Source organism: Hemiscyllium ocellatum, chromosome 6 (assembly GCF_020745735.1).
Source record: "Hemiscyllium ocellatum isolate sHemOce1 chromosome 6, sHemOce1.pat.X.cur, whole genome shotgun sequence".
In the NCBI taxonomy this organism is placed as follows: Eukaryota; Metazoa; Chordata; class Chondrichthyes; order Orectolobiformes; family Hemiscylliidae; genus Hemiscyllium; species Hemiscyllium ocellatum.
Window position 1 is genome coordinate 84,114,101 of NC_083406.1, and position 13,803 is coordinate 84,127,903.

At 41.1% G+C, this 13,803-nt stretch overlaps 1 protein-coding gene and 1 pseudogene across 6 annotated transcripts in view; one reads left to right on the forward strand and one right to left on the reverse strand.

The window, feature by feature from the left end:
- sgcg (sarcoglycan, gamma) overlaps window positions 1–13,803 on the forward strand; it is a 644,218-nt gene that overhangs the window by 535,935 nt on the left and 94,480 nt on the right. The gene's annotated exons all lie outside the window — the stretch shown is intronic.
- LOC132817009 (5S ribosomal RNA) lies at window positions 10,989–11,107 on the reverse strand (annotated as a pseudogene).

Sequence of the window (13,803 nt, forward strand, 5' to 3'; positions counted from 1 at the left end):
GAATAGAAATGAAACCAATGAAAGTTATGAAAAACTCTCAAATAATATTAATTCTTACAAGTCATTGCCTCCACATTATAGAAGTGACTTCAAATGTAGGAAATGGAGCCACAAGTGGCACAATATACACAGATTTAACTTCACACAAGTTTCGAAAGTCTTTACATGAAATCAATGTAAACACCAGGAGCAATGGAAATCACAAAATTAATAGGATATGTTTTCCTCTTTAATGATGAAAATAAGGGTTTTAACTCATTTAATGTTCACATTCGAAACACCTATCTTGGAATTACTTGGGCTAGAAATGTTTATGTAAAAAGGGAGGTCTGCAGATGCTGGAGATCAGAGCTGAAAATGTGTTGCTGGTTAAAACACAGCAGGTTAGGCAGCATCCAAGGAACAGGAAATTCGACGTTTCGGGCCAAAACGTCGAATTTCCTGTTCCTTGGATGCTGCCTAACCTGCTGTGCTTTAACCAGCAACACATTTTCAGCTAGAAATGTTTGTGCAAAGTTACAGAAAATACAACAGAGAACTGTGAATGCTGAAAATCTAAAACGAAAACAGAAACAGAGAACAGAGTAAACATTTCAAGTCCAGTGACCCTTCATCAGAATGCCAAAACCGATGATGGGTTGCTGGTCCTGTAGCACTGACTATGTTTTGTCTCCACAGATACTGCCAGACCAGCTGAATTTTCCCAGCAATTTCTGGTTTTGCAAGAGAAAATCTAGAGCAGGTATAAGTAAACTTTTAAAATGTCCCTGGAAATTGCAACACAATCGCAGAAAATGACTTTTGTTTCCTTTAGCACCCGAAATATCTAGCAAGCAACCTCACAGGATTCAATTGCTGAAGACTCCTACCTGAATCTCTATAACTTGGAGTCGAGCCTGTTTTGGTGACGGAGATGTGTTGAAGCAGACAGATTGACAGATGATCTCAAAAGATCAAAGAGATTCAGGAACAGTCGAGTCATGGTGGCATTGCAGGAGGAGAAATCTATGTAATAATCTAGGTAATAGTTCTGAGACGTGTGTTTAAATCACATAGTGAAACTGGAACAAGGCTGAATAATCCCATACAGATGTGAACTAGCTTTCAGGCCCCTAATATGCCTCCAATAGGAAACTAATTAGTGTCAAGGTTTTCAGTTGGGTGAGCTCTGAATTGATAAGAAGAGTCTCTTGTTCCTGGGAGACAGGCAGACTCTTAAAAGGTGTAAGCCCAGCCAGAAACTTCCCAACTTCAGAGAAACTGCAGGGCACAGAGCAGTATAAGCAACTGAGAGAAGGTGTCCTGTCATTTGTTTCTCTGAGACTTCAAAGAGTGTCCTACGGCTACATTGCTATCCAGGTAGGCAGGAGGGACTGTGTACCCACCAGAAGAACTGGCACTGTGACCTGCTGCAAGATGCCCTTCTCAAGGTAGTTATTCCAGCCTCTGTCATTTTGGAAAAACTGGAGAATCCTATATCTTTAAAAAAGGTTCTTAATGACCCTAATTGCCAAAACCCCTCAAAGGGGCAAATGGCCTTGAAGGCCTTGAATCTGGTTATATAAAAAAAAAGAGTGTTTCCTTCCTTCCTTTGGGGAAGGTCACCTACCAACGCTATGTGGTCTGGCAGTGGGTGTTTGAGTCATCTTCGCAGCTTCATACTTTTCAGTACATGTAGAGGAAGAATGTTGGCACCCACCCTATATCGATCTTTGCTAAAGCATCGGCTTCTCGGGCTTCTGTGAGCATACAATTGGGGCAAAGATTTCAGATAGCACAATCATGCCAACATGTTCAGTGATGCTGACTGAATGCAGTGCCTACCTGTGTATTAGTGCGCATCGTAAACATCCATCTTTGTAGACTTGCTCATTGTGATGTTTGGTATGTTTCCCTTGTTTGCTGAATTGCTATACCTACCTTGCATCTGACTCTGTCTGATCATGGTGTTACACCATCTGTTCTGGCTTTGGCTTCTGGCCTCTGATGCCACATGCCTTGTATATTTCATGGAAAGCTGAGGGATTTCTGGCTGAAACTGCACAGCCTGCTTGGGTTCAGTAGGTTTGTTGGAAATGGATACTGTGTCAATGGCGGATGTAATGAACAGCCTGGTAAAGTCTGTCAACCCGCAAGGGATTGTGTCATATTTGTGTCTTCTTTTTAGCAATGCTTCCAAGCTGTAACCTCTTTTGATGGTCCATAGGATCTACTTGACATGCTCTAATTGGGGTCAAAGATATCACCAACATCATGATTCTGTTTCTGAAGAGTCACAATCATCCTTCTTATATCTGCATCAGCTCCAAGTCCATCTTCCAGCACAGCTCAGATTTTGATTGGATCTTTGAGGTTGTCTTTTGAGGGTTACAGATTTGTAGAATTGTAGAAAGAGGCTATTTGGCCCATTGTGCCTGCACCAGCTCTTCAAATGAACAACTTTACCTAGTTGAGGAGTGCAGCACTACAAAAGTACAGCAGGTCAGGCAGCATCTGAGGAGCAGGAGAGTCGATGTTTCGAGCACAAGCCTTTCATCAGAAATATTCATTACCTAGTGGTAGTATCCTGTTTTCTCCCATACTTTTTCAATCCAAATAATCATCCAATGCTGTCTTGAATACCCAATGGAATGTGTCTCCACCACACCTCCAGGCAGTGCATTCCACACCCTAACTACTCACTGAGTGAAAAGGTTTCTTCAAACGTCGCCCTCGTTTCTTTTGTCAATCAATTTAAACCTATGTCCTTTCATTTCTGTTTCTTTTAGCAGTGGGAATAGTTTGTTTCTATCTCCTCCGTCTGAGATGGCTCATGATTTTGAAAACCTCTGTAAGATTCATTCTGAGCCTTTTTCACTTCCAGGAGAATAGGTTTCAACTTCTTCAATTTGGTGTGTTTATTCTGCAGAGACCTCTGTTCCTATGCCTAGTCTAACTGGGTTTACAGAGAGCAAAATCCAGAAAACATGGTTTCATCTGTTGCCTGAACAAATTGAACTCAGTAAGATGGCCTGCCATTGCTCAATTCTGAGATGGAGGTTTCCTGTCAGTTTTCACAGGTGTTTCAGTGGTACCAGTAGCAGCAGCAAGTACTCAGACTGTACTGCTCTTCAGAGCTTAGATTCTGTGAGTCCACTTGCTTTCTGTCAGCCAGACTCTGCACATCCGACTGTCAGAATTAGGATGGATGGTGCTGTTACTGGCACCCTGTGTTTTTCCTAGGCCATGACCAAAAAGAAATGTTTTGGCACAGACATGCCTTGACCCTTCAAGAAATTAACAGTGGTGATGGTTCTTTTCCAGCCAGCTGTTGGAGTTTACTGCTAGCTGGCTTCTTTTGCCTCACTTATTGCAATCTTTTGGTCACTCCTCCCTCCCCAATTACTTTCAAACTGCAAGAGAAGCAGTCGCCCCTGTTCATGGAACCCAGTCCAGTGGTGCATTTCATTCAGTTGGTTCACTTGAAATTGTTGTACAAGCTGGTAAAAACAATGACTGCAGATGCTGGAAACCAGATTCTGGATCAGTAGTGCTGGAAGAGCACAGCAGTTCAGGCAGCATCCAACGAGCAGCGAAATCGATGTTTCGGGCAAAAGCCCTTCATCAGGAATAAAGGCAGTGAGCTGGAAGCATGGAGAGCTGGAAGCTGGAAGCTTGTTGTACAAGCTGTTGACTCAGATTTACATTCCTTCGGACCTTTTCCCAGAGCCCAACTATTGGAGAAAGGTGTGATGGCCTGACTACCCAGATTTGCTTTACACTATGGATGCCTACAGTGTTGCAAAGACCCAGAGCTGCAAGGTGTAATTGTTAGCTACTCAAGCTTTTAAAATTCTGTTGCATATGGAGTGGTTCAGTGTTGCTGGTTCTGCAAAATCTTCAAATCTTCAAACACCATCACTGTTACCTTATTACATTTTCTACCTTACATAAAGACACCAACCACTTACCAAGGATTGGCAACTCAAATTAGATGAGTTATTTTAGTTGGAGGCATAAAACGATATATAAAATAACTGCTGGGTGACTAATTGCAGTATCTTTGTCTGAGCACTTTTAAAATTCACTTTTGGAACATGAGCATTGCTGGTTTGCCAGCATTTATTGTCTTTCAGATGATGATGATGGTGAGCTGCCTTCTTGAACCGCTGCAGGCCATGTGCTGATGATGCAATAATTTAAGAGGTGTGTTTTTTGTTCTGGCCTCTTCCAACTTGGCTTGCGCTGGGCTCCTGGTTCAACTTTACTTGAACTAGAAACAGCCCCAGAGAAAGAGATTGGGGGAGAGATGCTGAACAGTCCATGAGAGGATAACCAGCTTGTGAAGTTTTGGGTGTTTTTTTCAAAAGCTGGAACAGTACAAAGCAGCCTAAATGGGTGTGGTGCAGCTCCCACCCAACGAACCGGGGATTTTTAGCTTTTAGTTTTCAGCACCAGTTGCTGTTTTGGTCTTGAAGTAGATGCCATTTTTCCCTCACTCGATTGCAACCAAAGTCTGGGCATTCTATCCCTAAGCTGTTGAATTACACGTGAGGCAAAATCAGTTTTCTGCATTTGCCTTTTGCAAGGGGTGTGTTTACAGGAAGTTATTGGAACAGTTAATTAGTAATAGTTACTGGATCTATTCTTCTGTTAAGCTTTCCAGTAGAGTTAAGTTATTCCAAGTTCTTCTTTCTTTTGTTGTATTTTAACTATAGTGTTTGAATAAATTGTGTTTTGCTGAACATTGAGTAGTTTGACCAATCAAATTGTATCTGGAACACTGCACTTAACATTTACCTTTGAATGTAAGAAAAAGTCTAGGCTACCTTAATAATATATTTTGAGGGGGTCTGGTCTAGTCCATAACAATGCACAATGTCTTTAGGGAGGTAATTCCAGTTTCTTAACCCAGTGACAGGGAAGGAATAGCAATGTATGTCCAAGTTAGGATGGTGAGTGGCTTGAAGGGGAACTTGCAGGTGGTGGTGTTCCCATGTCTTTGCTGCCCTTGTCCTTTGAGATGGAAGTGGTCGTGGATTTGGAAGATGCTGTCGAAGGAGCGTTCATAAATTTCTGCAGGGCATCAAAAAGATACTTCACACTGCTGTAGTGAGTGCCAGTGGATGTGCTGCCAATCAAGCAGGCAGCATTCACATTTTGTCACATTCACCTTCTGTCATGTTCTGTCTGGTGATGCCTCTCAAAGGTATAACACAACTGGATGAAAGCACAAGGTGATATGAGACTACCTACACCAATTAGACATATATTCTCAAATTTAATTTGTTTGAAAGTCAGATCACTGAGACAGCTTCTGAGCTATACTAGCATATTTTTACTAATAAACACTTGAAATGAATTAGCATCAACTGCGTCCTTAAAATCCAAAAAAGAATGTCATTCAATGATCTGAATTTGAGTCTTCAGTATTCAAAATGCAACTGGTGTATAAAAATAAATATTACATAGACGTGATGTGTTTTGCTCAGACAGTAATGATGCTCAAGATTAGATTAGGCTGTAATTGAAGATAGGCAGTTTAATTCCTGAATGAGATTGGTGGCCAGGTCTTTCAGTCAAGCGAATGATTACTGTTTGATTTTACTTTATTGTACTTAGTATTGGAGGATTTCACAGTTTTGGGGTGATTTATTTTACCTTGGTCAGATGCAGTGGAGATTTGAGGCAGAGTCAAAGGTAGAAGTGTGACATACTAATTTTATTTGCTATTCCTTTGAAGCTCTGCTGGTGAAGTTTACTTCTTAAATATAAAAGCTTGTGAAGCGGAATCTTAACAGCTGAGTCATTGTCAGTATTAATAAAGCTGAATCTCACATGGCTGCCTCTAAGATGGTTCTGTAAATGATCAGTCACTCAAAGGGGTCCTTAAATTACTGAGACTGTCAATCAAATATCAAAGACATCAATTAAGTCAGTTGGCGGTCAGCAAAAAAAAAGCCAATTATGAACTGTATATAAACTATAAACTATGTAACTCTACACTGAAACCTTCTCTCAATATCAAGTGTCTTGCTGCTTATGATGATAGAGTTGTACTGCTGGTTTGACTTCAATACCTACATAGGATGAAGTGTATCCACTGGTGTTCAAGTATTCAAGTTAATTATTGGCTAGTGGACATTTATCATTGTAGTGTGCATTTGGCCAGACCCGTGAGAAATCTCTCGACAAAGTGTTGTTGTGTGACTTGTATAAATTCAATTTGACTGAATACTTTCAGGAGTTATGTCACTGCTCTACAACAACCAGAGGCCTCAATAATTCATAGAGTTCATTTGGGAGGCTCTTGTCTCAGGGTGATATACCTGGGTTGGCCTTTGCTTTCTGCTTTCCACTGGTGGTCTCAGGACTTTGCTTCCAGGGTCATTCTTCGGGAAAGAGAGAAGATTTTGGGGAGTGCTAGACAAAGAAAATTGATCTATGGTTTGCTAGTGTTCCATCCGTGTGGAACTGTATACGTAAACAGTCCAACCAGGAAGGGGGTTATACTGGACTTGGTCTCAGGAAATGAGCCAAGCCAGATGAGTGAAGTTCCAGCGGGGGAGCATTTTGGGAGTAGCGACCATACCACCATATTGATTGGAGACAGCAGTTTAAGGGTAAATCTACAGTGGACATGTGGTAGTATTTCAAACAGCAGTTGATAAGAGTTTAGAGTGGCATGTTCCTGAGAGAATGAAGGATAGTTATGGCAAGTTACATGAACCTTGGGTGACCAGAGATGTTATGACTTTGGTCAGAAAGAATAAGGAAGCATATGTATAGTGTAGGAGAATGGGAACTGACTAAGCCCATGAAGTACATAAGGAAAGTAAGAAAGAATTTAAACAAGGAATCAGAAGGACTGAAAAGGGTCATGAAAAGTTATTAGCAAGCAGGATTAAGGAAAATCCCAAGGCTTTTTAAATATATAAACAGCAAAATGGGCGGCACGGTGGCTCAGTGGTTAGCACTGTTGCCTCACAGCACCAGGGTCCTGGGTTCAATTCCTGCCTGTCTTGTGGAGTTTGCACATTCTCCCAGTGTCTGCATGGGGTTTCCTCTGGGTGCTGCAGTTTCCTCCCACAATCCAAAGATGTGCAGGTCAGGTGAATTGGCCATGCTAAATTGCCCACAGTGTTAGGTGTGTTAGTCACGTGTAAATATAGGGTAGGGGAATGGGTTTCGGTGGGGTTTCTCTTTGGAGGGGCAGTGTGGAGTTGTTGGGTCAAAGGACATGTTTCCACACTGTAGAAAATCTAATCTAATCTAAAAAGGATAGCCAAGGAAAGGGTTGGCCATTCAAGGACAAAGCAGGGAGTCTATGCACGGAGACAGATGTGGTCCAAAATGAATACTTTGTGTTAATATTCACCAAAGAGAAGGAATTAGTGGAGGATGATCCCAGGGTAGTGTCAAGTTTCTACGGCAAGTTTCAATTAAAAAGAAAGAGATATTGTGCATCTTGAGATGTATTAAGGTAGATAAATCCCTGGGTCCTGATGGAGTCTATCTCAGAATATTGAGGGAGGCAAGAGTACAAATTGCTGAAGCATTGATAGACATCTTTGATCCTCTCTGGCCACAGGTGAGGTCCCAGAGGACTGAAGAATAACCAATGTTTTCCCAGTATTTAAGAAGGGTAGCAGGGATAATCCAGGAAATTACAGGTCTGTGAGTCTCACATCGATGGTAGGGAAAATATTGGAAAAGATTCTCAGGGACAAGACCCATATGCACTGAGAGGCAAATGAACTTATTAGCAATAAACAGCATGATTTTGTGTGGGGGAGGTGGTGCCTCACTAACTTGATCAATGTTTTGAGGAGGTGATGAATATGATTGAGGGTTGGATGTTGTCGACATGGCATTCAGTAAAGCCTTTGACCAGTTCCCTCATGGCAGACTGGTACAAAAGGTGAAGTCACATGGTATCGGGGGTGAGCTGGCAAGATAGATGCAAAACTGGCTTAGTCATAGGAGAGAGGTAGAAGGATGCTTTTCAGAATGGAGGTCTGTGACTAGCAGTGTTCCACAGGGATCAGTGCTGGGACCTCTGCTGTTCGTGATCTACATAAATGATTGGAAGGAAAACGTGGCTGTCTAGTTAGTAAGTTTGCCGACAATACACAGATTGTTTGTAGAATTGTGGATAGTGAGGAGAATTGTCAGAGGATACAGCAGGATATAGATCAGTTGGAGGCATGGGCAGAAAAATAGCAGATGTAGTTTAATCCAGACAAATGTGACACAATACATTTTAGAAGGTCAAGGATAGGTGGAAATTATACGGTTAATAGCAAAACCCTTAACAGTATTGATAACTGCATGTGCGGGTCCACAGATCACTGAAGGTGGCAGCGCAGGTAGATAAAGTAGTGAAAAAGGCCTGTGGCATGTTTGCCTTCATTGGAAGGGGCATTGAGTATAAGGACAGACATGTTATGCTGGAGCTTTATAGAACTTTAGTTAGGCCATGCTTGCAATATTGTGTACAGTTCTGGTCACCATACTACCAGAAGGATGTGGATGCTTTGGAGAGAATACGGAAACGGTTTACCAGGATGTTGTCTGGTATGAGGGATTTTAGCAATGAAGAAAGGTAGAATAGACTGGCTTTGTTTTCACTGGAACAGAGAAAGTTGAGTAGAGGCCTAATAGAACTTTATAAGATTGTGAATGGCATGGATAGAGTGGCTTTTTCCTAGGGTGGAGGGGTTAATTACTAGGGGACACAGGTTCAAGTTGTGAGGGGGGGGGGGGAGTTTAAAAGAGATGTACAAGGAAAGTTTTTCACACAAAGGGTGGCAAGTACCTGGAACGCATTGCCAGAGGAGCTAGTTGAAGTTGACACAATGGCAGCATTCAGGAAGCATCCGGCCAGATACATGAATAGGAAGAGAATAGAGGGATACAGATCTTGTAAGTGAAGACAGTTTTAGTACAGAAGGGCAAAATGTGATGGCGCAGGCTTGTGCACCAAAGGGCTTGTTCCTGTGCTGGATTGTTCATTGTTCTTCTTTGGTTTCCAAAATTAGCAAACTAGGGTCACATGCTTGCTGACTTTGGGGTACCTCCATTTTTCCCCAACTTGAAGATAATCAGAGACACGGATGAGGGACAAATGGGTGTCTTCTGAAAGTCATCTCTTGCCTCTGCTCTAGGAAAATCATTTACCTTCTTGCTGTTGGACCCCCAAAAACCAAAAGTTGACCAATGACCTTTGGAAACTGATGCTGCTGTAACTCTGAATAGCCAGCAGCACAGGTTCAGAGGTTCATTGGTCAGCTGTAAAGAAGCTGATTGGCTCAATGATTGGGGGCAGAGATTCAGTCACGGATGACTTTTTCCCCCATTTCCCCACACTTAGCTTGCAAATCAGAGAATCTCCATCTGGAAATATAGGCAAGCATACTGAAACAAGCAAACAGGCAGTGTAGGTATATGCAAGAAGGTATTCTGAGGTAATGAGATGATCTCACACTGTTCACAGCTCGCAGTTAAAGCCCTGATTATTTCATCAGTTAAAATTAATAGGTAGGTTGGATGCTTCAATTATTCTACTCCGACTGAAAAATTCCTCAACCCGCACCATGGGTGGACCTCCACCAGATGAACTGAAGTAGTTCAAGAATACAGCTCACTACCATCTTCTCAAGGAAAATCAGGGATGGTGAATAAATACTGGTCTAACTAGCAATGCTCCCACCTTGCAAGTAATGTTTTTCTATAATGAGGGGCTAAAATTTATTTTTGGCCTGATTGTTTTCTACCTTATGCCATAAGCACCAATTCTGAATAAAAGCAATAGTTACAATTTCTTTGCTGTCCTATAGTTGTACCACATACAGTGGCCACACCACAAAACTTAATCCTTTCCATCTAAATTCCTCTGAAAAATTATGGAAATTTGACTATGGCCTGAGATTTTGATCTCAAAGTTTTTCAGAAGAGCAAATGTACCCAAAGAGGGAAAGATTTGAAAGGTCCAACTAAAGTGAGCTGATCTATGAGCCTGGGTATATAGTCCTAGATTTTCTGTGAGGGTATTCATAGGGCTGAAACTTAATAAACACTCTCCTGCTGTCAGTTCAAAGAGTATTAGGATTGCCTAAAAACACCAACCACAAATATACAGCACATTAATTGACATAGGATAGAATGTGTGAGGAGGAAAATATTTAAAATTTCCCTGTGCTATGAAAATGAAAGTCATAACCAGCTGGTGAACAAGTAAAGAATCCAGAGGAAATCAAGTCTGATGTTTGATATCCCATGTGTGGAAAAGCATTCTTCATGATAATCCTTCTTTGGACTCAAGTAGGACCCCAATTAGTAATTAGAGATCAAGACTAGATTGTCATTCACCGCAATGATGGAAATCGTGATTGTCAGCAATGCACTCAAAGTAGATTTTGTAAGTAACTTTGTTCATTTCTGACTTCCTTCCCTTTCAGTAAATCTATTCAGCTTTTATGCATGAATGGGACTTGCCGAAGAGGTTACCGAGCAATAACAATGTGTGCCAGGCTGAGCGCCTGAGGCTTTTTCTCTTTCAAAAAATCCTTCATGGCTGTTCTAATTCCTAGGGTAAAGGTATTTCTGTCCAAAACAATGTTATCAGAAAGTAATCTTCAAACTACTTTGGTGGGTGGCATCGAAAATGGATGTGTTTTCCTCGTCCCCTGATACTGAATGTAAAACGTGACTAACTAGATTTTGATTACTTACAGTATGGAAACAGGCCCTTCGGCCCAACAAGTCCACACTGATCCTTCGAACAGCAACCCACCCAGACCCATTCCCCTATACCTAACACCACAGGCAATTTAGCATGGTCAATTCACCTAATCTGCACATTTTTGGACTGTGGGAGGAAACCAGAGCAAGCCCACACAGGCACAGGGAGAATGTGCAAACTCCACACAGACAGTTGCCTGAGGCAGGAATTGAACCCAGATCTCTGGTGCTGTGAGGCAGCAGTGTTAACCGTTGTGCCACTGTGCCATCCAAAGCCTTCTGCGGTCCCAGGCGGTCTCCCATCCAAGTGCTAACCAGGCCTGAGTCTGCTTAACCTCTGAGATCAGATAGGATCAGGCATTTTCAGACTAGTATGGCCGTAGGCTAGGAGAGAGAATAGAAGGATATTTTATCCCGAATCTGATACATATGTAAAAATGCTACATGCTGATATTGAACATTCACTTCACAAATTGTTGTATTTCATTACTAATATCCCTCCCCTTAATGAGAACAAATGTGCTCAAGATTTATTGAAAAGGAGAAATGAAAAAGATATAAATTCCCTGACTCATTGTCATGTCTTTCAATCTTCTTTACTTTAAAATAAGTTCAATTCCAGCCTTATCTCAGAACTTAGGCTTTAAGCCCCAGAATTATCTGATGTTCTTGTCCATATTAACACTATCTCACTGATGTCCTTTTGAAGATGGGCAGGTTTCCTAGTTATTAATCAAATCCAAAAGATCTGGAGGCTAATATCATCAAATCAGTCAAGTCTGTAGCACTTATCCACCAATGCAACTTACTAATAATACTGTTTTAATAGAAATATAGTTGAACATATCTCTGAATTGCAATTAAGTCTTAATTCCCATTAGACCTAACTGGATAGTGAACATAACTATCTTAAATGAGATAACTAGCTTTCACTTCACTGCAAAGGCTATATTTTATCCAAGTAGTATTTGTTCTATCTGCTAGTGTGACTCACCAATTTAATTAAAGAATGAAGAGAATAACAGGGAATGATCCATTTGTTAGACTAATACTTTGTGTTCTCTGCATCAGTGGTGTCTTCAGGTAATGAAGAAATCTCAGAGGGTTTAGAGGATTGTGTAAATATTAACATTTATATAGAGATCGTTCATTTGGATTCAGTCCAACTTATTATCAGAATCAGATAAAAGTATGTATTGATAGAGAAAGGAGGTGTAGGAAGGGTATAGATAATTGATACTGAAGTTCATTTTAATTTGTGCATTTAATCCAGATTGACTTTGAATTCTGAATAAACATGCCAATACTCCATCATAATCAACACATCTAATTAATGTGCTACACTGTGCATCGAGGTTTCAAAAATACTTTTGCAACAAATATAAGTTTTGTGTGGAACTGTTGATTTTTCCCATTTAATCTGACACATATACTTATTTAAGTAGGTTTCATGTTTCTAACTGTCTGATGTTTCCAGTGTTCTAGGCCGAGTCACAATCTTGCCAGTCCTGAACAGTTCAATGTCACAGAATCAATCACATGATTCTTACAGTGCAAAATGAAGCTATTCATGTCTGCACTGGCTCTCTGAGCATTTTAATTTAGTGCCAGTCTTCCGTCTTTTCCCTATAACACTGTTTCTATTTAAATATTCATCTCAAGCCTTCTTGAGTGCCTCACTTGAACATTCCACCACCTTAGTTTCAGGCAATTCGTTCCATACCCTAACCACTCACTGCATGAAAGTGTTTCTTTCTCACCTCACATTTGCTGTAAAATCTAATTCTCAGTCTGCTTAAGAATGGAAACAGTTTCTCCCGACCATTCTGTCCAAACCCATCATGGTTTTAAAAATTTCTATCAAATCTCCTCTTACCTTTCTCCTCTCCAATAAAAATAGTCCCAAGTTCTCCAGTCTTTCCTCATGACTGAAGTGTATCATGCCTGAAACCATTCTCATAAATCTCTTCTGCACTCTGTTCATGCATTCAGTCCCGTACTAAAGTGTGGCACCTCAAACTTTACACAATATTCCAGCTGAGATCTAACTGGTACAAATTGAAAGAACTGAAAATGCTGGAAACCAGAAACAAAAACAGAAATGGCTGGAATAGCTCAGCAGGTCTAGTAGCATCTGTGGAGAGAAATCACAGTTTATTTTGCGAGCGGAGTGATCCTTCCTCAGAACTGCCTCAGGCAGTTCCTCGGGTCTTACTTGTGCATTATATAAGTCCATCAGAAGCTCACTGCTTTTATACTCTATGGCCCACTTCATGAAGCCTAGATATGTTTGAAAATAGGCATCAAGTTGCAACATGTCATAAATCCACACCCCTTGATTTCCAATGCAGCCTGCACATAAAATGCCCTCTTTCCTGCCATTTACATGATTGTAGTGTGCAACTACCTCTGTTAAGGCTGAGCAATAGGAAGAATATGGCAGAAAATGATGATTCCCAGGCAACTGACTTGTAAACCCTACCTGTTCCCTTTAAAAGGGCGATGTATTTTGACAGGAGCTGTCTCTTTATAACTGATTCTTACCTGAGAAAATGCACCAATCAAATAACATGGCAGAGAATGGGATTTGGGATTTTCTGAGAGGACCAAAGCTGACTTTTTTTCCACTGAGGACTCTCTGAGCAAATGTTGCAAAGACAATGAACCCAGGTGACTAGGCCAGCCAATATCAACAGTCAAGGCCCTGAGACTCTGGATGCGGTGCTGCAACAAGTTCAATGACTTCATATAAGTTGAACTTCCTGTGTTACTCATTGGTTTCACACACAGCTAACAACACAATATCTATCACCTGTCTATCAATCAGGACTCAGGCCAGGGATTAGTAGTATCATCATTGTGCTGCAAGCTCACACTAACATTTCATTGCTTGTAAACTACTAGTTTTTCAATGAATGGCAAACAGATACCAAATGCAGTACACTCTTACACCTGTCTTGCAGGACAAGGTGATATATAACCAACGGCAGCAACATATAAACAATGAGGAACAATCACAGCTCCTGACATTTCTGATAGATGTTTCCGGCATGCGTCTTAACGCTCTCATCAAAACAGTGT